The following is a 25772-nucleotide window of genomic DNA, read 5'->3' on the forward strand; positions in this document are numbered from 1 at the left end:
CATATCACTACCACTTGTTATCCTACATGGTAGAACCTGCTACAAATAACAGTCCTCCTAAATAGTAGGAAAATGTGCATGTACTCCACTAGACTATTGTTTCACTACACTTGGAAGGGTTCTACCATGTACAATATTCAAGAACAAGGTTCTACTATTGTTGCTTTTTCTACTCACAAACCCATTCTTACTCCTAGAATAGTTGACTAGGAATATTTTCCTAAACAAGTTTTGGTTGCTTGCATGGATTCTAGTGAATTAAAATGCAAAAAATAAATCTAAACTTAAATATAGTGACTGAGTAATTTGACATGGAAGACAATTCCTTTTAGAGTTTCTAGCACTTGTATGAAATGTGAGATACGATTCTCCCAAATATATCTATAAATCAATATATAATCCAAATACACTATAACAAATGAATCTAAATATGTGTGTAATACTTTATTCATCATTTTTATAAATGTAGCTAGTGCATTACATAAACCAAATGGCATGATCAACCATTCATACAAACCTTGCCTTCTCTTGAAGGTAGTCTTCTCGGTGTCGTCTTCTTTGGCACGTACGTGATTTCAAATCCAACTTGGTGAACTACTTAGCATTCTACAACTGGGCCAATAAATTGTTGATCCTAGCCAAAGGGTACTGATTCTTGAGTGTAATATTATTCAAAGGTTTGTAGTCAATACACATCCATTAAGTCCCATCCTTCTCAGGTGCAATGATGATAGGTAACCCACAAAGTGAGGTGCTTGGTTAAGTCACCCATTGCTTTAGCAGTTGCTGAAACTGCTTCTTCAATTCATATGCTTCCAAAATAGATGGTATATACAACCTAATAATTGGTAATGGAGAGATTGGAGACAATTGTATCTTGTGCACCACTTCTCTCTTAGGTTGTATCCCTTTAGACTCCTAGGCACTCCCTTGTATTCTTGAAGTGACTCCAACTTCTATTTTTTCTCTTTGGTGCATCCCTCAAAAGATTCCTTTGTCCTTACTGATTCATCACCTAGATGATTTTCCCTTATGAAAAGAAACACGTAGTGGTTGGAATTTACTAGTATAATCTTCAATTTACCTTTGTGTCTGTTGATGATATAGGACTTCCCATCCTTAATTAGGCGTTACTAGTTTTCTCTCCACATGAAGATCACATCCCTCATATACAAGTAGGGGATTCCAAACATTAGACTACACATGTCAACGATAACCATGTTTAATTCCACATTATCTATAAACTCAACATTTATACAAATTTGATGTTGCCTTGTTTAATGACCTAGATTTTTACAGCCTTGTTCACCCACCCCAATGGGTATGGGGTTCGATGATCACGAACCTCCAACCCAAGATTGTTGACGAGATTGGTTTCTATGAGATTATCCTACAAATCAAAATCAAATAGAGAGATTGTTGGAAAATGCATCTATGTTTGGTATTCATTAATCTACTTGAGTCATCATGTAATGTACTTTTCAAAAGAATAAAGAAAAGATTTATTATTATTATTATTGTGACTTATTAAAGCATGACTTTCATGCTTTGGTCACCTTGTTTTAGGTCAAAGTCTCCATTGACGACTTCTAGGATTTATTCTGAGTCAATAGAGTCATTGTACTTTTAAAGAGAACCTTCTAGGGATTTTGAATCATATAAAAAGTTTAAGTATTGAATCAAATATGATTTACGTAACCTCCACATCATGTCGGCATAGACTATTCTTAAGTGGACCATCTATTGGAAACTCAGAATAAAAACTAAATCCATAACCTAAACTTATAAACGAAAGAAACTCCACCTTCACTGATGACTAGAATAGACTTACCAAATGATCTTGATAATCATGAAAAAACACCTCTTCTTGATGAGTAAAACCATGAGGGATGAATTCATTCATAGTTGATGGCTTCTTTTGTCCCATGTCTTCAATTCCAAGAACATCATCAAATAAAAAGGCAACAATAGATTTGTCTTCCCTTCCATGTAAATCAACAAAAACATCCATACATTCTTGAACATCTTCAAACATGACATCCATATTGTGTGCATCAAAACTAAGCTTTTTCTTATCAAAAGATTCTGATTTGACCTTTGGTAATTTTGCTTGAGGACTATCATCTTGATTCTAAACACTAACAACTCCTATACAAACAACTTTATGCATATCATCCATGTCATTTTGATGATCCTCAAATAGAATAGGTAAAACCTGTATATTCAGTTCTTTATGTAACTCAGGTTTACCTAAAAGTGAACTTTCATGCACTTTAACCGAGATAACATCATTATGATTTTCAACCGGAAAAAGTTATTGTCTAGGTAGAACCCTTTCATCACATGTTACGTTACTGTTCGGAATTTTCATGCATGTATTTTCAAAAACCTGATCTTGAGGAGTTTCTTCTTGACATAAAATCTCTGAAAAGGAATTCGCTGAAAAACAATTTGAATGATTTGGCTCATACCTTTGACTGCATAGAGATTGAAAAGGCTACAAATTTTTATAAATTTCATGTAATATGACTTGACTGTCAAATTGCTGATCCATTTCATCTTCAACTAAAGAAGAGACATTTGTTTGCTAGAAAACTTCTTGATCATCATGAAAAATAGCTTGAGAACAAAATTCATAAAGTGCCTCCAACATATCTTCATCATCCATACATTCTACATCATCATCAATACTTTCAAGATATTGAATGAAACCCTTACAAAAATTACAACAACCTTGAACAATGGTAAGGAAGGATGAGACTTCCCATAATGTCCAAAGAATATTCTATGGAAATATTTAAGAGAACACAAGCTTCCTGATTGCAACCCTTCATACCATACTCTAGCTTTGTCTTCTAGGGTAGCCATAAACATCTTCATGAGACAATCCTCAGGAAACTCAACCCTCAGTCTACATACATGCATATGAAATCTAACCAAATGCAAAACAACATCATCTTTCATTTCATCTTTGAACATGGGAAGATGGGTTAACCAATCAACACGAGGCATAGGATTTGGAAAACCATAGATATGATATTGATCCATAGGATCATACCTGGAATTTATTCTTGCAGTAGAACTCATCTTGGAACTTCTTCAAGCTACTGATCTTCAAGCAGTGGAGACACCATGAAGCTTTGATCTTCTGGATCTTTTGACATTGGAGTCGCTAGGGTAATATCACAACCTTAAAAAAACTCTAGTTTCCTGTTACCCTCAGGAATCAGAATGAAGAGACTCAAAGAAAATCCGGGAAATGGAGCTTTTTGGCTCCCGGCAGACGCACCAAAATGTTATCACTAGGCTAGACAAGCTGGGCTGTGACAACCTCCAACCAAGCATAACTATTTCAAACCAACTTTTAACTCGAAGTTAGCCCTTCCAGTTTGAGAGGGCTCTCTCAAAATATCTATAAGATTTTCAGTATAAAACTCAAAATTTCAGAAGGCTAACTCTGTACTTTTCATGTGATTCTGCAGGTGAAAGAGTGTGATGACAACCATCATTGGGCATGGAGTCAATTAAAGAAAATCAATTACAAACATCATTGTTTTCATGGAAGTTGAGGCAATTTTGGATTTAAAATGGTGTGAAATAATTTTTTTACAGTAAAACACAACAAATGAAGGAAGTTGGAGCATGTAACATGAATTGCAAGTAATCAAATTGCTATGAAATTGATAACAACATACAAAACATGGAGAAAAATATATGAGACAAAACATAATCTCAGGTGAAAAAGTCAGTGTGCTGCAAATGTATATTAATTGAAGAAAAAGGTTTACAAAGATGGTCCTCTCAAATCATCCATCCCCCCCTTCAAAGTGAATAAGTTACACATATATAGAGTGTTGTCTCCATTACAATAAACTGCCACCTGGGCTAGACTCGATGCATAGTTAAGAGACCTAATTTTAATTGAATTACAAAACATGGAGCCTTGGTAGGGATATTTATGTTTTAACATAATTTGAATGCAAATAGGAGTCTCCTATCATTTATGAGCTCAACAAATTCTGTTAGTAACCCTCATAGAATGCAAACAATTACTGATGTGCTAGAATGTTGAGCTTTTGCCACATGGATGTTGACCTGGTTGACTTTGCTGACCTGGAGCTCCACCAAGTTGAATTTCAAAATTTCTGCAGCAAATCCAGCTAGGAAAAATTATGTAAAATAGGCCTCAAAGATAAGTGCATATCCTCAAAACCCTGATATCTGTGTAAAAACTGAGAGATTATTTTGTAGATGAGCTTGTGTTGAACAAAAACCTCCTTCATATTTCCAAAATTCCTTTCCATTTGGTCAGAAAGTGAACTTGAAGTTGACTACTAAAACAGTCATTTCCAAAATTTCCGTAGCAAATTTTGGTAGCAAGTTACAAAAACATCCCTCTGGTACTTTTCTGATCTTTCTGAAAACTATGAAGTGTACTATCATGTATTTTAGCTAAACTCATGCCATTAGAACTCCTTTAACTAATTTTTTTCCTTGCATTTTCCTCAATGATAAGCTACAACAATTTCGTAGCAAATTTTCAGCTTAACTATGGGGAGTTGCTACGAAATTTGAATTTTCTGAGTTTTTTTTTTTTTTTTATGATTTCTTCTGCCTTCTTATCACTCCTTATAGCTTATTTAACCATGTATATTGCTTAAACTATTAGTTTGGCATAGCATAGGCAAAAAAGTGAGGAATTTACCATACTTAAGGGGTGCTTGTTATTTCAGCTATGAACCCAAGATTTCATTTTGAGAGCTCAACTTTGATCATCTCTATTTGAGTTTCCAATTCTTTGACTCAAGATACTGACTAGATGACAAAATTGACACTTTGTACATTTATTTTCCTTTTCATAAATTTTAACAACATTGCTAATTTGACAAATTATCTCTAAACTATCTAAAAATTATCAAAGATAACAATGGCTCCAATGGGGATGTTTCCCCCTTGTGGGGCAGCAAAGAACAAGAAGCTCTGGTGCCTGACCATTGGGCTGATCCCAATTTGAAGATAACATTCAAACCCACTCACCAAACTGAAAAGAAAACTGCAAACCAACGGGAAGCCAATTACTACTACTGCAATGTGATATTAAATTGTTGTACAAACTAAAACTGACAACTGCAAAATGTAGCCTAAAGCCGAAGGAAATGCTATCCCAACAAGCTTATTTATGTACCAATAACCCTACTCTAACATCTAAAAATCTACCTGCTTAATTCAAGCAATATGAAACCTTCAGTATAACCAGTCAAAGAGCTGATCCAACACTTGGGCTCCTTGATTGTTCTTAAGTGGACCATCTATTGGCAACTCAGAATAAAAATTGAATCCATACCCTGAACATATAAATGAAAGAAACTCTAGCTCCACTGATGACTAGAATAGACTTACCAAACGATCTTGATAATCATGAAAAATCACCTCTTCTTGATGAGTAAAACCATGAGGGCTGAATTCATTCATAACTGATGGCTTATTTTGTCCTATATCTTCAATTCCAAGAACATCATCAAATAAAAAGGCAACAATAGATTTGTCTTCCCTTCCATGTAAATCAACAAAAACATCCATACATTCATGAACATCTTCAAACATGACATCCATATTGTGTGCATCAAAACTAATATTTTGCTTATCAAACAATTCTAATTTGACCTTTGGTAATTTTGCTTGAGGACTGTCATCTTGATTCTGAACACTAACAACTCCTATACAAACAACTTTATGCATATCATCCATGTCATTTTGATGATCCTCAAATAGAATAGGTAAAACCTGTATATTTAGTTCTTCATGTAACTTAGGTTTACCTAAAAGTGAACTTTCATGCACTTTAAACGGGACAACATCATTATGATTTTCAATGGAAAAAAGTTCTTGTCTAGGTAGAAAACTTTCATCACATGTTACCTCACTGTTCAGAGTTTTCATGCATGTATTTTCAACAACCTAACCTTTAGGAGTTTCTTCTTGACATAAAATCTCAAAAAAGGAATGGGCTGAAAAAAAATTTGAATGATTTGGCTCATACCTTTCACTGCACATAGATTGACAAGGCTGCAAATTCTCATAAATTTCATGTAATATGACTTCACTGTCAAATTGTTGATCCATTTCATATTCAATTAAAGAAGAGACATTTGCTTGTAGGAAAAATTCTTGATCATCATTACAACTAGCTTGAGAAAAAAATTCATAAAGTGCCTTTAACATCTCCTCTTCATCCATACATTCTACATCATCATCAATACTTTCAAGATATTGAATGAAACCCTTACAAAATTTATAACAGTCTTGAAACAGTGGTAAGGAAGGACAAGACTTCCCATAATGTCCAAAGAATATTCTATCGAAATCTTTAAGAGAACACAAGCTTCCTGATTGCAACCCTTCATTCCGTACTCTAGCTTTGTCTTCTAGGGTAGCCATAAACATCTTCATGAGACAATTCTGATAAAACTCAACGCTTAGTCTACATACATGCATATGAAATCTAGCGAAATGCAGAACAACTTCATCTTTCATTTCATCTTTGAAAATGGGAAGATGGGTTAACCAATCAACACGAGGCATAGGATTTGGAAAACCATAGATATGAGATCGATCCATAGGAGCATACCTGGCATTTCTTCTTGCAGTAGAACTCATCTTGGAACTTCTTCAAGCTATTGATATTCAAGCAGTGGAGTCACCATGAAGCTTTGATCTTCTGGATCTTTTGAGATTGGAGTCGTCTAGGTAATATCACAACCTTCAGAAAACTCTGGTTTCCCGTTACCTCAGGAATCAGAATGAAGAGACTCAAAGAAAATCCACGAAAGGGATCTTTTTGGCTCCCAACAAACGCACCAAAATGTTATCACTAGGCTAGACAGGCTGGGCTATGACAACCTCCAACCAAGCATAACTATTTCAAACCAACTTTTAACTGGAAGTTAGCCCTTGCTGTCTGAGAGGGCTCTCTCAAAATACCTATAAGATTTTCAATGTAAAACTCAAAATTTCAGAAGGCTAACTCTGTACTTTTCATGTGATTTTGCAGGTGAAAGAGTGTGATGACGACCATCATTGGGCATGGAGTCAATTAAAGAAAATCAATTACAAACAACACTATTTTCATGGAAGTTGAGGCAATTTTGGCTTTAAAATGGTGTGAAATAAAACTTTTACAGTAAAACACAACAAATGAAGGAAGTTGGAGCATGTAACATGAATTCCATGTAATCAAATTGCTATGAAACTGATAACAACATACAAAACATGTAGAAAAATATATGAGCCAAAACAGAATCTCAGGTGAAAAAGACATTCTATTGCAAATGTATATTAATTGAAGAAAAAGGTTTACAAATATGGTCCTCTCACATCATCCATCCCCCCCTTCAAAGCGAAAAAGTTACATGTATATAGAGTGAGGTCTCCATTACAATAATCCGCCACCTGGGCTAGACTCGATGCATGGCTAAGAGACCTAATTTTAATTGAATTACAAAACATGGAGCCTTTATAGGGATATTTTTGTTTTAACAGAATTTGAATACAAATAGGAGCCTCCTATCGTTTACAAGCTCAACAAATTCTGTTAGTGACCCTCATCGAATGAAAACAACTGCTGATGTGCTGGAGTGTTGATGTGTTGGAGTGTTGAGATTTTTCCACATGGATGCTTGGTCAGGTGCTCAGTATTTAGCTCAAAATTAAAAATTCTCAGATTGGCTCGAAAACTGTATGGCTGCGTCCGTCTCGTCAAGACGATAGCAGCGTAATTCTTTTCGTCAAAAACATAGTCCAAATGAAAGTGAAAAGGCCTGCTGTTTGTTTTCCTAAACAACTAAAAAAATTGCATAATGGAACAAAATGATGACATGGCAGTCCAGTCAGCAAGGGGAGCCTTCTTCAGTTTTCGCCCAATGGGACTGTGACAAGTGTCACCTCCGAATTCGCCAGTGTGGTTGTGTGAAAGGGAAATTGCCTAGTTGGCTCCAAGTGGAATTCAATTTTATTTTTATTTAAATATTATTACATATTATCTATATGGTATTATTTATATTATATAGTTTTTTTTAACTATATCAATTATCAATTATCAATATTTAAATCCACATGTCAATTAAACCAAAGTCTGAATTTATTGGAATATATGTTAATATTCGAATGGCGTATAAATATAAAGGGCCGCATTAAACCAAAGTCTATAAACTATGGGTTTCATGTATATAATATGGAAAAATTATAAAAGACCGGAGGGAGGGGGAATGGAACCCACGACTTCCCCCGCCGCACTCCAAAATCCTTGCCAATGCACCACAGGGCACACACTTGAAATATGTAGCCGCGCACATTTATTTATGCTACATCTTGATTCCAATGGCAGGGTGGTGGGAGCCAGCCTTGCGGGCCAACCCCCACCCCATATGACCTCAACCACACGTCCAAGGACCAGCTAGCAGAGCGCTTAGCGCTAATCCTACCTAATTAAATGAATCCTGTTTAAATATTAATTAAGCATGCTTAATATTTGGATTAAGTTGGCGACGGATTTGGCAGCGCACCAAATTAGGCAGAAACTGCCAGTTTTGGCGGACTTAACTGGAGTCTCTCCAGATTTAGCGAAGGTTTCCTAGGAAAAATTGAATGAGGCATAACTTGCTCAATTTTCGACCAAATTGAGATCAGAAAGAAGTGTTCTTAGCTAATTTGGACCTTTTGAACACATTGGTGTAGGTATTAGGAGCCATAGAGCTTTGTAAATAGCGTTTTTTCCACATTGAGCTAATACAGGGGCCCAAGCCATGGACGCTGGACCAAGGAAATGTAGCCCAAGAGGGGTGAACTCCTTCATCAAAACATTGTGTTAATGTGTCTCTTTGATGGTTTGTTGTATTGTAGATGTTTGTTGTTCATTATTCATTTTTGAAGCTATTTTTCTCATGAATGTCTTGTTTAACTTAAGGAAATTTACTTGTTTGTAAGCACCAACAACTAAGGAAACCTCAACACAAAAAGCAAGAAGCAAGCACATGTTTATAAATCTGTAATTGTTATTAGCACAAAAAAACTAATCACACAAATACAGATCAATTCTAACCTGGTTGGCTTTGCTGACCTTGACCTCCACCAAGTCGAATTTCAAAATTTCTGCAACAAATCTGGCTAGGAAAAATGATGTAAAATAGGCCTCAAAGATAAGTGAATATCTTCCAAACCCTACTATCTGCATAAAAACTGAGAGAGGATTTTGTAGATGAGCTCGTGTTGAACACAAACCTCCTTCATATTTACAAAATTCCTTTCCATTTGGTTATAAAGTGAGCTTGAAGTTGACTACTAAAATAATCATTTCCAGAATTTCCGTAGCAAATTTTGGCAGCAAGTTACAAAAAAATCCCTCTGGTACTTTTCTGATCTTTCTGAAAACTATGAAGTGTACTCTCATGTATTTTAGCTAAACGCATGCCATTAGAACTCCTTTAACTAAAATAAATTCCTTGCATTTTCCTCAATGATAAGCTACAACAGTTTTGTAGCAAATTTTCAGCTTAACTATGGGGAGTTGCTTTGAAATTTGAATTTTCTGAGTTTTTGATTTTTTATGATTTCTTTTGTCTTCTTATCACTCCTTATAGCTTATTTAACCATGTATATTTCTGAAACTATTGGTTTAGCATAGTATAGGCAAAAAAGTGAGGAATTTACCATACTTAAGGGGTGCTTATTATTTCAGCTATGAGCCCAAGATTTCTTTTTGAGAGTTCAAATTTGATCATCTCTATTTGAGTTTCCAATGCTTTGACTCAAAACACTGACTAGATGACCAAATTAACACTTTGTACATTTATTTTCCTTTTCAGAAATTTTAACAACATTGTTAATTTGACAAATTAACTCCAAACTATCTAAAAATTATCAAAGATAATAGAGCCTATAAATACAATCTCATCGAATTCATTTGGAACATCATTCTCTCACACAAGTTCTATTTCTATTATAGCTGGGAAGAAGTGAGAAATTCTATTGTAGCTTGGAAGAAGTGCAAAATTCTCTTGTAGCTGGGAAGAAATGCGAAGTTCTCTTGTAGCTAGGAAAAAGGTGTGACGTATGTTGCAAGGAATCTAAAGTGAATGCGAGTTTGAGGAAGTCTACGGAGAAAAGGAAAATCAAAATTTTGGTGTTTCTCTCTCTCTGTTTTGTGCTCTTTATTGGGAGATCGAAGTCTTCCAAGATTGTCTATTGCCAGAAGTTGTCAGTTGCCGGAAGTTGTTGCCTAGTAAAAGTTGCTGGAAAGCGGTCGAAATTCTGGGAGGCTGACTTGGTGTGGAGGAAAGGTCTTGTCTTGGTCTAGGGTGAAGAGTCTCAAAGAATATTATTGAAAGATATAATTTTTTGATTGGGTTTTCCCCTCGAAGGGGGTTTTTCCCTGGCACTGTGCCTACATCTAGTGTCTATTGTTTATGTGTTGTTGCTTTGGTAATTGATTGATGAACTAAAGGAAAGAAGATATAAAGAATCGTAATACCAAAAAACATCACCAGTAATTATCAAGAACATGAAAATATTTCTACCTTTCTGATTTTCTAACATGGTATCAGAGCTTTGGTGAAGAAGGAAGTAAAAGGAAGTCTCAAGCACTTAATAAAGGAACCATTCAAAAGGACTATCTCAGGGAAGGAATCTACTATATTCAAGGAATATGTCTAACACAATCAAGGGAGAGAACAATCTTGAAGGGGCCTCTAACTACAGGTCCTGGAAGAAGAGGATTGACCTAATCCTTGAAAAGAACAAGGTAATGGACTTGCTCAAAGGAAAAGTAAAGAAGCCTACAAATGATTCCAGTGATGCTGACAAAGTGAAATACAGGGAATTAGAATTGGTGGCCATGACTTTAATGGTAGAATGCGTAAAGGACAATCTTGTCCCTTTCATAGCTAACATTGATCATGCTTAGGAAATGTATGAAGCCTTGTCAAAGTTATTTACTATTAAAAACATTGGTCAAGTAGCAAGTTTGAAGAATGAGCTAAGGACCACAAAGATGAATAAAGAAGACATTGTGGGCCGTGGCAACCTTCTTTGTAAAGATAGCTAGAATCAGGGATGATCTCTTGGCCATTGATGAAATTGTTCCAGACAAAGAACTCGTGATCACTGCCCTATTAGGATTACCATCTACTTGGGGTGCATTTGCTGCAAGTCTTAATAGTTGGAAGGAAGCTCCCACTTTTGAAGAAATATGGACTACCTGCAGTCAGGAAGAATTGAGGATCTCTTTAGTTTCCAATTATGAAGGTGTTTCAAATGCTTACGTTGCTCAACATAAAGGAAAGAGATAGAAGGGACCAAGGAAGAAAGTTGACATGTACAAGATAGAGTGCTATCAACGTCATAAGAAGGGTCACTACAAGAGTGATTGTCCCGACAATCCAAAGAATAAGAAGAGAGATAGAGATCATGCTAACTTTGTTGGAGAAGGAGACTCAAAGAAGGCCAAGCTCAAAGAGTTTGATGTTAGGGACTTACACTACTAAGTCCTTTGCTTGTAGCTTTATATATCTTGTTTTACATCTTTTAAAATTTATAGGTTTTTAACATATTTTGGAAAAGACATTTTTATTGTTTTTATAAGTTTGTAGGTATCCTTCAAGCTTTGGAGGGCGCCCCCAACAACTCCCAAAATAAGTATCCCATTTCCTTTCTGTTTTAGGTTCATGTATTCATTTAGTTTTGATTATATTAAATACTAATCAGCGTTCTCCCTCTATTGTCTTGATTAGGGAAAACATCTGCAAGGAGTATGAAGGAGGATCTCTCAAGACAAGGTTGGTCAAGGAACAAAGATATGCTTTAAATACATTGATTTCTTTATATTGAAAGGATTATTCATTTGACAATCTATGACTAACATTTTTATGTCTAGCCATACTGAATCAAAATGATTATTGTCTTGGGTGATTCATACCTTGATAAATCTACCCACCCCACTCATATTCTTAACTGATTTTATAGAACCCTAGACAGGTTCTAGAAGACCCTAACCGAAGGGTTTGCCAATGTGAATGTTTGAAACCCTAAATTGCTTAGGGATATTGTGAAATACTATTTGAAGTTTTATTGATGATGTCATGTTTGGGATTTTGGTATGATCAAGAAAAACTAACGTGTTAGGGTTGAATGATAAGGTCTAAAATCTCGACCCTTTGAATTTTTTGGTAATGTTGGGTTTGTTATGTTTCTAAATTGGAACCCTAACTCATTAGGGTTTGGTGGAATGTGTGAGAAATACCCTTATATTTTCTTAGAAATTTTTTCCTTGGTATGGGCGTGTTTGTCTGATCAAACCCTAGTGTAATCAAAATTGTCTTATTGATCATTATGAAGTTGGGTTTGACTAACACATGATATGAAATGTCTTTGCATGACGATGAAATATAAGCATATATAGATATGTCCTTTTGGTTGAAACCCTAGCTTGGTATAAGTTAGATGTATTAATGTTGTCGGACATATGATATGCCTATTATGAATTTCTAGATATGTGTTTTGACCTAGTGTCTAGTCAATTTAACGTCTTAAATTGCTCTACATAAAATCCGGGTATCGTAAACTGATGAAGTGTGGTGCACCATATGTGCTTAGTTAACCTTTCTCTTACTTCGTTGTTTTATAGTTTATGTTGTTTTTGGGTTTTTGTTCTTGTTGGTTTCCTAAAGTGTCTAATGCAAATGGAAATCCTATTCTAAGGTCTTAAGAATACTTTTAAAAGACAAGTATGGATTTCAAGACAAGGCCTATGTCCCTAATGGTAACTTCCAAAACTTAGCACTTCAAAAGATCTTAAACAAAAGTGTAAATATGCAGCTACTTAAACAAAAGTGTAAATGTGCATCTACTTCAATTAAAATAGAATGCAACATCCAAACAATGAGCTAGTGACTATGAGACCCAGTATCCTTGCTGCTGTATGAAAAAAAGAAAGTAAAAATTGAACTTAAAGCAAATCAAAGACTGAAAGCAAAGCAACTAATTCATCACACTACTTCAACTCTTCTGATCCTTTACCCTTCAGCTCAATCTACCTTTATGGGAAGCAATCATGAACAAGTTAAGCAATATGATATCTAAATTGCAGAAAATTAAATTGCATAAAGGAAACTAATCACACTACTTCAACTCTTCTGATCCTTTACCCTTCAGCTCAATCTACCTTATGGGAAGCAATCATGAACAAGTTAAGCGATATGATATCTAAATTGCAGAAAAGTAAATGAGCAAAACAAAACTGAAAGAAATAACAATGCTGGAATTAGAACTCTAAAAATAAATCAGCAGGAGGACAAGATGATTATATCATGTCATTAGTCATTAAAAAGCTATGTGCATTACTAACCTACAATCAACCGGTTGAACACACTTGCATGAATTAAAATTGCATGAATGAAAAATCTAATCTATCAACTTGAAAGCAATCAAATGACATAATGAAATTAAAGCAAAATTACAAAAAGAAATCTACTCTACCTTACATTCTAATGTGCTCCATGACATCTACTTCACATCTCCTTCCATGTTGAGAACATCAAAGCTTTATTCAAATTCTTCAAAATTACAAAGTACAACAAAGTTCTCCAAAGCTTTCAAAAGCCATCAAGGAAGAACTACAAACTCCAAGCTAAAGAACTCACAAGCTAAAAAGACTAATAAGCTAAGCTCCAAGCTCCCAAATGAAGGAGAGAGATCTCCTATTTATACAAAAAGATGAGAAGCCATCTCATTAATGAGAGTCCATGAATCTCTCCCTCTACCTCTAGAGTCCTAATCAAAATAGGAACTGATAAGACACATGTCTTCTTAGAGTTACAATACAATTAGGAGATGTGACACATATCCTCATGATCCCATGATTCTTTCCAACCAAATTCGAATTTGGCCTTAGAGTGCCACATAAGGGTCTTCTAGAAGCCTCCTTTCAACCTACACATGTCAACAATCTCAACCCATTTGTTAGGTATAAGCATATTGTAAAGTTTTGTAGATGTTCTATGCTAGGAGCAATTTCACTTTTCTCACAGCAATCATACAAGTAATTAAGCAAAATGCAGATAGAACATATAAGCAGATCTTACAGAAGACAAATCAGAAACAGGAAAAATGTGTGTGTTCGTTTCGGCGGTCAACAGGATGCTTCAACCAGCAAAGTCTCCTTTGGTCAGCCAGCCCAGATGTGTCACAACAACCCTCCAACCAGTAGATGAGTCAACCCAAGTCAATTCTACAAAAGTCAACGAAACCCTAGCAGCAGAAAATCCGTACGGTCTATCCTCTTCGTCCTTCCCACGTGTGGCTGAAATTCGTCCTCCAGGTAGCTCGTACTCTCTAAGATGAGAGAGGAAGATGTGAGTTGAGTTGTGATGAAATTCTCTCCAACTTTTCCTGTATATATATCCATCAATGAGGGTGTGTGACACATCTGTTGGGCATGTGAGCCTACATTACAAAACTGGCTGACCTTGCACATATAATTTATTAAGAATAATAAATTCACAATATAAGTTCTGCTCATCGGATTAAGACTATTTTTATATGGATTTTACACCTCTCAGAAAGAGGAATCCAACAAAAATATTAGCCTCTTAATCTGAGCATCAGAACATGGAGTTTGGACCTAGTTGTCCAAATTTAACACTCCCTCTCAACTAGGGAGAACTCCATTTATTAGTGCAATCAACATCGTGAGTCATCCCGCCGAAACTTGCTTTGCTGGCTTCTTTATTTCAGAACAGAAGTGGGTCAGTCACAAAGACATCATTCCCCGACTGACATAGTCAGTCCAGAGGTCCCAGACCTCACAAATCTTGATCCCAGATCAAGTGGTTGGACCATGCCATCCTAGATAGAGAGTATGGCAATCTCTGATGCGTCCATCAGTCTTTGCTAATAGTCTCTAGCTTTTCCACACCTCATTGGCCAAATGAGAGGTACTTCCCATGAGCCCTGAACTCAATGGGTAGGATGCATACGGGGCACAGATAAATGAGTGGCGAACCAGCTCAATAATCACAAGGGTGGGGCAAAAGCATTATGAGTGCTTATAGCTCCGAGAAGCTATCCCCAAAGCCCCCCAGAGCTCCCAGAGCTTATCGTCCAACAGGACCCACATCATAGGGTCTTTCCACGACACCAAGACTCTCACGAAAGGTTAGGAACTTGACCTTCCCCAGGGGCTTAGTGAGAATATCCGCGACCTGCTCATCAGTTCCTATATGATCGAGCCTTACGGCGCCTCGCTGTACCATATCCCGGATAAAGTGGTACCTGATATCAATATGCTTGGATCGGTCGTGGAACACAGGATTCTCAGTCATACGAATCCCACTCTGATTATCACAGAGTATCACAGTGGTATCTAGCACATGTTGGAACAGCTCACTAAAGAGCTTCCTCAACCAAACTGCTTCACAACAGGCCATACTAGCAGCAATGTATTCGGCCTCCGCGGTGCTCAAAGCCACCGACTTCTGCTTCCTGCTCATCCATGAGATCGAAGCAGAACCAAGATTGAAACAGCATCCAGATGTGCTCTTACGATCCACCACACTGCCAGCCCAATCGGCATCAGTATATCCACGGAGTATCACACTCCCGGCAGTGTATCTCAGCCCATGGTTTATCGTGCCCCGAAGATATCTCAAAATATTCTTGGCACCAACCCAGTGAAAATGATGAGGCTCAACCATCTGTTGACTCAAAGTATTCACTGCAAAACATATGTCCGAACGGGTGTTCACTAAGAACAACAAAGCTCCTATGAGTTGACGATACTCAGTAGGATAGGCCAAGATAGGCCCTGCAGCGCTGCCACTCAACTTCTTAAAGTTGAGTTCCATTGGTGTCGACACGGACTTACAGTCCACCATCCCAAGTCTTTCCAAAAGCTTCACAATATATTTTCCTTGAAAAAGGAAAATCTCTCCAGGTCTCTGCCAGACCTCCAGGCCTAGGAAATAGTGCATCAGTCCTAGGTCTTTCATCTCGAACTCGGCAGCAAGCTCCCTCTTACATTGATGAATGAGAGGGTCATCACCTGTCAGGAAGAGGTCGTCCACATACAGTACTAGAATGAGAGGCTTTCCACAACCTTGAAGTAAAGGTTTGGATCAGCATTGCTTCGAGTGAAGCCCAGCTTCATCAAGTAACTATCCATCCTCTCATACCAAGCTCTGGGTGCTTGCTTCAACCCATAGAGGGCTTTCTTCAACCTGCAGACATAAGTGTCTCGATCTTGAACTTCAAATCCCAGAGGTTGTTCTACATACACCTCTTCCTTTATTGCACCATGCAGAAAAGCGGTCTTGACATCCATCTGATGAAGACTCCATCCTTGCGTAGCAGCAAGGGCTATGATGGATCGGATGGTGGTATATCGCGCCACAGGTGCAAATATATCGTCATAGTCAATTCCTTCCTTTTGAGAGAAGCCACGGGCAACAAATCTTGCCTTAAACTTTTCAGCACTCCCATCAGATCCATGTTTAATCTTGTAGAGCCATTTAGCGGTGACAACAGATTTGTCCTTCGGTCTCGGGACCACATCCCAGACATCATTCTTCATAATAGCCTCATATTCTTCATGCAAAGCATCCTTCCAGACTTGATGCTTGATGGCTTTCTCAAAAGATCCAGGTTCAGATTGTAGAATAGTACTCATGGCAGCTAGATACCCTTGGTATCTACACGGCTTCTTGCTTTCTCGGAATTTCCCCCTTGGGGCAGCAAGACCCTTAGCATCTTCGAGGGTGTCCCTGAGCCATGATGGCCTCTTTCCTAGAGAAGGGGAAGGATCAATAGGGTCCATTGGCGCTTCAACATCAGACATAGTCTCATCCTGGGGTTCTTCCAGATTTCCAGATCTTTCTTCATGATTTTCTTCAGATCTAGGAAGATCTACTACTTTCTTCAGGGAAGCATCTTCGTCAAAAGTGACATCATGGCTTATCTCTACTTCCCTTTGACCAGGTACATAGACTCTATATGCCTTAGAAGTCTCACTGTAGCCCACAAACATTCCTTTCTTCCCAGTAGCATCCAGCTTACTTCTCTTTTCTTTCGGCACATGAAAATAGACAGGACATCCAAAAATTCTAAAATGTGAGACATCAGGTTTCTTACCAGAGAAAACCTCTTCGGGAGTTTTGGAGTCCAAAGAGGAATGAGGGCATCGGTTTTGAATGTACACAGCAGTATTTGCAGCTTCTCCCCACAGAAACTTTGGTAGACCCTGGTCACATAGCATGGCACGGGCAGCTTCCACAATAGTCCTATTCTTGCGTTCAGCAACACCATTCTGCTCAGGAGTATATGCAGTGGTAGACTCCCTCTTAATGCCAGCTTCTCTGCAAAAGTCTTTGAACTCATTTGACTCATATTCAGTGCCATTGTCAGTCCTCAAAATCTTAATCTTATAATGTTGCCTATGCATCATCATTATGCTGTCCTATATGTCCATGTGTCATTGTGCTGCCCATGCCCATTACTGATCATGCTGCCCTTGTCACTGTTCTTCGATGAGATGTTGAGACTGCCTCATGCTAAATCTGATTATAGAGATGATACGTATGCCAAGGATCTTCTCATTGAATTCTTATCTCATCATCAAGTCATAGCAAGACTGTAATATATTCCAATGTCAAGTCTGCTACAGGACTGCCACCGAAATCAAGACTGCTCCTTGTCATATCAAGATTTCCATGCCGAGAATGCATAGGCTTTAGTTCCTTAACCCATCTGAGGAGACTAAACTCACTACGGCTCCATGACCTTGACTATGATTCTGTTTGACTGTGTCTTTGCTTGACTGCAGCTCTCTGCGGTTTCATGCCTTTACGTGATTCCTCTTCATAACTGCAGCTGCATATAAAGAGTCTCCATTGCTGCATATAATGACAGTGTATAGATTGCGCATATATATCATGACAGCGTATAGAGTGTTGTGCGTACATAACTGCGTATGCCTATAAGGTGACAGCATATAGTTTCCATAACTGTTGTGCGTATAATCTTCATAACTGTGAATGCGTATAATGACAACGTATAGGTGCTGTGCATACATAACTACATATGCATATAAGGCTGCGTATAAGGTTTTGTGCATACATAACTGTGAATGCATATATGTATCTCCATTAAGGACAGCGTATAACATCTTCTCCTCTACAGCGTTTAGGGCTGGCTGTAGTTTAGGGCTGCGTAAACCTTCACACCTTGGCAGCCACAGGTCTCTTATTAACAGCGGCTAGATCTCCTTGACATTATTATGACTGCGACATCTTCCATGAGTTATGATTGCGGCTTCTTCCATGCGTTATGACTGTATTGCAATTTGCTGCGTTCATATGCTATGCGTATGACTGTATTACTATTTGCTGCGTATACATATTCATTTCCAGCATATATATGAACTCATACACAACGTATTGAACAACGTATATATAATGCCCAGCGTATATGCAACCATGACTGAGTTTACCTTTACAGCATGTAAGTCTCCAACGTGTAAAAGTCTTTAGCGTGTAAGTCTCCAGCGTGTAAATCTTCCTGATCTTACGTATATGCATGACAGCGTTTCATATATAATCCAATTGCGGGCTTCTGCGACTAACAACATTCCATATATAACTGCGCTGTACATGGATTTTCCAGAGATTAACCAACGTATCAACATATATATGAAAAGCGTATCACATTGCTGCGTAACATATTAACTGTCACCATAACTGCGTATGAAATCAAATACTGCGGCTATGTCTTCCTCACTGCGGCTACGGCAGCTATCTTCCTTACTGCGACCACTGCTGCTAGGGCATCACTGTATGTTTTCATAAACAGCGTGAGAAATGTTTTCATGACAGCGTATATATATATCAGCATATATGACTCCGTTGATGTGAGTATAAGCCTCCAGGAGCAGCGTATCATGACTGCGTTCACTTCATCGATTCGGCTCATTACCAGCGTATATGTATATATATATATACATGACCAGCGTACAGTGTATATGGTTTCCCATGTGTTAGCGTATAGGGTTTCACCTTGCATCAAATTTCCTGAACAGCATATAGAGATGAACAGCATATAGAAATTCATCATTTGCCAGCGAATAGATGTCTTCTTGTCCTACGTAGAATTAGGGCATCATTTTGCAGCTAGCGCATCTTACTCTTTGGTATTTCTCCTTCTCCAAAACTATAGATAGAGTTTGTCTTCACCTCAGCTCTGATACCATGTAAAGTTTTGTAGATGTTCTATGCTAGGAGCAATTTCACTTTTCTCACAGCAATCATACAAGTAGTTAAGCAAAATGCAGATAGAACATATAAGCAGATCTTACAGAAGACAAATCAGAAACAGGAAAAATGTGTGTGTTCGTTTCGGCGGTCAACAGGATGCTTCAACCAGCAAAGTCTCCTTTGGTCAGCCAGCCCAGATGTGTCACAACAACCCTCCAACCAGTAGATGAGTCAACCCAAGTCAATTCTAGTCAAACTTTCTGCGAAACCCTAGCAGCAGAAAATCCGTACGGTCTGTCCTCTTCGTCCTTCCCACGTGTGGCTGAAATTCGTCCTCCAGGTAGCTCGTACTCTCTAAGATGAGAGAGGAAGATGTGAGTTGAGTTGTGATGAAATTCTCTCCAACTTTTCCTGTATATATATCCATCAATGAGGGTGTGTGACACATCTGTTGGGCATGTGAGCCTACATTACAAAACTGGCTGACCTTGCACATATAATTTATTAAGAATAATAAATTCACAATATAAGTTCTGCTCATCGGATTAAGACTATTTTTATATGGATTTTACACCTCTCAGAAAGAGGAATCCAACAAAAATATTAGCCTCTTAATCTGAGCATCAGAACATGGAGTTTGGACCTAGTTGTCCAAATTTAACATGGATGAAAAATCTAATCTATCAACTTGAAAGCAATCAAATGACATAATGAAATTAAAGCAAAATTACAAAAAGAAATCTACTCTACCTTACATTCTAATGTGCTCCATGACATCTACTTCACATCTCCTTCCATGTTGAGAACATCAAAGCTTTATTCAAATTCTTCAAAATTACAAAGTACAACAAAGTTCTCCAAAGCTTTCAAAAGCCATCAAGGAAGAACTACAAACTCCAAGCTAAAGAACTCACAAGCTAAAAAGACTAATAAGCTAAGCTCCAAGCTCCCAAATGAAGGAGAGAGATCTCCTATTTATACAAAAAGATGAGAAGCCATCTCATTAATGAGAGTCCATGAATCTCTCCCTCTACCTCTAGAGTCCTAATCAAAATAGGAACTGATAAGACACATGTCTTCTTAGAGTTACAATACAATTAGGAGATGTGACACATATCCTCATGATCCCATGATTCTTTCCAACCAAATTCGAATTTGGCCTTAGAGTGCCACATAAGGGTCTTCTAGAAGCCTCCTTTCAACCTACACATGTCAACAATCTCAACCCATTTGTTAGGTATAAGCATATGCACATTATTTTCTAATTTTTAACCACAAATTCACTTAAAGAGTTAGAATTAATAAAGATTGGAAAAACATAAATATGGCCCAATGATAATGAAAGTGGGATGAATGTGGTGACATAGTAGTGAAATGGAGGTGAAATGGAGGTGATATAATGGACATAATAGTGAAAGTGTAATGGAAATGAATGACATTTTCAAGACTCAACACCTAGTTATTGATGGTCATAAGTTTTATGATTTAATGGAAGTCCTTGTCTAAGATTCTAGGATGATGATATTTGGAAATCTAGGGTTTTCAAGCTAAACCCTAGTGTGTGATATAACAATTTGAGATTTATTTATTTAATGATTGTTGAGATTTTGAAAATGGAATTCTAGGGTTTTGGAGTTGAACCTTAGTAGAAGTAAAATCTCTGATGTATGATGACAATATGATAATTTGAGATTGTGAAAATGGAATTATAGGGTTTTGGAGTTGAACCTTAGTAGAAGTAAAATCTATGATGTATGATGACAATATGATAATTTGAGATTGTTGAAATCTGAGTTTTGGTTGGATTTGATGGTTGAACAGAAATCTAGGGTTTGCAACTAACCCTAGTGGAAGTTGGTCATGTTAGTGACTAAGCTAAGATTGGTTTTGATTGATTCCTTTGTATAAAATCTAGGATTTGTATGAAACCCTAGTAAGAAGTCTAACATATGAATTTGGAAAGGTTGTTAGATGCTTTATATTTGTCTGAATTGTTTATAGGGTTTGTTATATGTGGTAGTAAGGTATGTCATATATTTAGAAGAAACATTGAAACCCTAGATAAAATGAAAGTTGTTATGAAGCAGTCTAGGGTTATGACTAAGTCCCTAGCAAGATGTTGAAGAGTACATGTCTCTTGTTTGTAATTAAGACTAGGTATCTGATATGTATAAAGTTGAAATTTTTTCGTGATTCTAATATGGCTAACTTCATGCTTCTATAGATTTGGTTGTATGTTCTATCTACGTTGTGCAGGTACACAATCTTCAAGATGGTGAAGATGTTCGTTGATGTCACAAGCATGATGAGGATAACTCCGATGAAATGGTTGGAAGCCATGAAAGATTCTCCGATGACGAAAAGAATAAGTTGATCTCCCAAGGAAGCATGCATAGAAGAGATCTCCCTAATATTAAGAGGGAGTCTGGATGAAGAGGTGCTTCCTGGTTAAGAGGGAGGGCATAACTTGGTTTTGATTAATGAATTTCGGAGGATACGTTGTTGCATGAGAAGTAGGAAAGGAAAGTATTGAGGAATATTTTGTCAAAGACTCATAGTCCTACTGAGTTGAGGAGCAACATTGAATACGACCCCAGAGGTTTGTTTTGATCATGTACATGTGAACGTATATTGTTAATTGGGGTTGTGTTTTTACAAGTGAATCTCTCGAATGTTTTGATAGCATGTTGGTTACCAATCAATTTGATTGGGAGAGATTGGTCATCCTTGATATGTTGGATCAAGGGGTATTGAGGCCTTGTGAGTGAAGCATTTCTTGGGAAGACATCTGGTCGACACTCTGTGTTGATGTCTGGGTCCTGAAGTTGGAAAGGTGGTGTTGGTTATTGAGCTATGTTTTGATACACACCTGGATTTTTGGGTTGGTCTTTAGCAAGTAATCCTGATGGTACCTAAAAGGGATGAAAGCTTGAGTCCACCTTATTCCCACTTGGATAGATTGCCCTGGTAAGGAATCTAGTCCATGGCATTGCGGTGCCTAAATTGTTGAGGGACCACTTGAATAGATTGCCCTGGTCAGGAATCTAGTCCATGGCATTATGGTGCTTAAAAGTTCTTCATGGTTCATATAGTTTGAGATCTTCCATTATATTTGTACATTATGAATACCTCCCTAATTAAGTGGGAGTTTTGGAAAATGTAACTATGTTCGGTCTTCATTAATGTACTTGAGTCATCATGTAATGTACTTGTCAAAAGAATAAAGAAAATATTTATGATTATTATTGGGTCACCTTGTTTTAGGTCAAAGTCCCCATTGAGGACTTCTAGGATTTATTATGAGTCAATAGAGTCATTGTACTTTTAAAGAGACCATTCTTGGGCTTTTGAATCATGTAAAAAGGTTAAGTATTAAGTCAAATATGATTTATGTAACCTCCACACCATGTCATCCTAGAAGAAGATCAAGTCGGCCTAAGGAACCTATTCGACCTCACATGGAGCCTATAAATACAAGCTCATCAAATTCACTTGGAGCATCATTCTCTCACACAAGTTCGATTTATATTGTAGCTGGGAAGAAGTGCAGAATTCTCTTGTAGCTAGGAAGAAGTGAGGAATTCTCTTGTAGCTGGGAAGAAGTGTGAAGTTCTCTTGTAGCTTGGAAAAAGGTGCGAAGTTTGTTGTCGGGAAGCTGGAGTGAATGCGAGTTTGAGGAAGTCTAAGGAGAAAAGGAAAATCGAAATTTTGGTGTTTCTCTCTCTCTGTTTCGTGCTCTTGATTGGGAGATCGAAGTCTTCCAAGATTGTCTGTTGTGGGAAGCTGTCAGTTGCCAGAAGCTACTGCCTAGTCAAAGTTGTTGGAAAGGGATTGAAATTCTGGGAGACTAACTTGGTGTGGAGGTAAGGTCTTGTCTTGGTCTAGGGTGAAGAGTCTCAAAGAATACTATTGAAAGAAATAATTTCTTGACTGGGTTTTCCCCTCAAAGGGGGTTTTTCCCTTGCACTATGCCTACATCTGGTGTCTATCGTTTTATGTGCTACTACTTTGGTAATTGCTTGAGGAACTAAAGGAAAGAAGATATAAAGAATCATAATAACAAGAAACATCACAAGTAATTATCAAGAATAAGAAAATCTTTTTGCCTTTCTTATTTTCTAACAACACCTACCTTGGTCTTCTTGACTTGAATCTTGGTATGGAAGAGTTTTGTCATCTCCTTCTCTTTCTTCCGATGAAGGCTACTCAGATTCACCTATTTCTATACTAAAGTGCATATAATATTCTCACTCATATATGAGTTTTTTTCTGCTTGATTGAATGAATTTGTGACTAGAAGGTTCCTCTTCTTGGCATCCTTGTTACATTTCTTACTGTTCAACTCTAGATGTAGTTTCTAATGCTTTTCTTTAGTGTGGCCATCAATATTGCAATGGTTACATTCGTTACTTGGATCCTTGCACTGATGCGTAGTGGATGTCATCTCCTTGTCTTTCCCTTTCCACTTCTTCTTTCCCTCCTTGTAAGTGCCTATCTTTGTTTGGAAGTATGTCACTGTCCTTTTTTGTGGCTTATATTTTCCAGATACTTTGCTTGTACATATGCCTCATAAATTGTATTGGGTTTGAAGAGCATGACTTTCTTTTGCAAATGAATATGTAAAGACGCCAAATAATTGAGAAGTACATATGTATTCTTTAAAGAGATACCCAACATTATAGCCATTTTCCTAAATCCAATGGTGTACTCTTGCACATTGTACCCCTTCCTTTGCCTAAAGTGATGCCAATGGACCCATTGGTCCACTACATACCTGATAGGGTAGAAATAAGACTTAATGATGGTTTTTAAATCCTACCACTTAGTTTCCAGTAAGTCACCCTCCAGCCTAAGAGTCTCTCTGTGAATTTCCCACTAGGTTAATGCATGGCCCTCTAATTTCACTTGGAAAATGAAATATTCTACTCTTTCTATATGTTGGACACTAAAATAGACCCATAATTGTTGCAACCAATGATTCAACTTTACTACATCGATCTCATGTTGTTATGGCTTGATATCCACTTTCACTTCCATTTTAAGTAAGGATTGTGAAGTAGTAATGGAACTAGAACTTGGCTACCCTTTCTCGTGATTCTTCCTTGAGTCCTTTTCTAGGTCTTTATTATCTCTCAATTTCCCCTCTAATCCGATCTTTGAGTTAGCACCTCCAAATTCCCCAAATGGCCCAAGATTTCTTGTGAGAGCCACCATGAGGGAGGCCATATTGTGAGAGATATTAGTGACTTTCTTTTCTAGTCCCAAAAATCTCTTCTGCTGAATCTCGAGGGTTGTTGCGAATAGACTCATCTTCCATGGCTAGGGTTCTGCAACTTTTTTCTGAAGCCAATTGTTGGACCCTACAGCTTCCTAAAAATACTCTAAAAGAAAAATGCTTTGATGCTATTATGATCCATAAAATATTGTGGATATACACTAAAACAATTTGTCACAACAAATCTTATAATGTTATGAAATCTTAGACTATGCAAGTTAATTTTCCTTAGATCCCAGATTAATTATTTACTAGCTTTGCTTGAATTTTTAAGAAATAACTGAAATACAAAAATAAAATAAAAGGAAGATGTACACACCAACTAGAAGGTGAGGCCTATGCTTTTCTCTTTTTGCTTCATTTATAAAAATGCACATACAAAAGAATGGGGACTCAATATGGAGTGGCCTTTGACATTGTGGCTTAAATGACTACTATAGAATCCTCCTCCTCTTATTATTCTAAAATAATATCATTCGTACATGTTTTGCTCAACAATGGAACAAGTACAATGCTAAATAATGGAACTTGTTCTCATTCTAGCAGCTTGGAATTTAACATAGCATGGTAGCCATCTAGAGTTATGGTTTTGATTTCTTCAATCCTTAATGAGTGATAAGGTTTTGGACCTTATATAATATTCTTGAAAGGCCACATGTGTCTAGCCGATATATGCAAATAATGGAGGCTAATGTGGCATCTACTTGTACCATGGTGGTCAACAAGGTAGGTCAACTTGTGGGAGGCATAACTTTCGCATACGAACTCTGATTAAGGTGATTTTTGCACCATTCGAAAGGTTTCAAAGTGTAAAACAATGTCGAGAGGGTGTCACCTAGGTGAAAAAAATTTGGCCAAAGAAATTATATTTGACGCTTCAAAATAGATCTAGAAAGTTTTAGAACCCAATTTTTGAAATTGGGACCTACCACTAAAATAGGCCCTACAAGTCAATTCCTCCTAATTTTCCACCTAGAAAGCACCAAGATAGATAAAAAAATGTATGATGATCCAATCTAGATCATTGGATTTTGTGTCGAGGCATTGGTTAGATCTTCCAATTCAATAGGGCGGAAGAAATGATACTAGAATATTGGATCTTGGAGTCAATGCGAAGAAGCATTGAGAGGGTATGCATGAGTAGTTATGAAAGTGTGCAAGCGATGGATATGGATATACATGCTAACATATATGCTTTATTGCAT

The sequence above is a fragment of the Pinus tabuliformis genome, chromosome 7 (assembly GCF_031772625.1).
Source record: "Pinus tabuliformis cultivar Carrire ecotype Pingquan chromosome 7, CPIR1, whole genome shotgun sequence".
NCBI classification, from domain to species: domain Eukaryota; kingdom Viridiplantae; phylum Streptophyta; class Pinopsida; order Pinales; family Pinaceae; genus Pinus; species Pinus tabuliformis.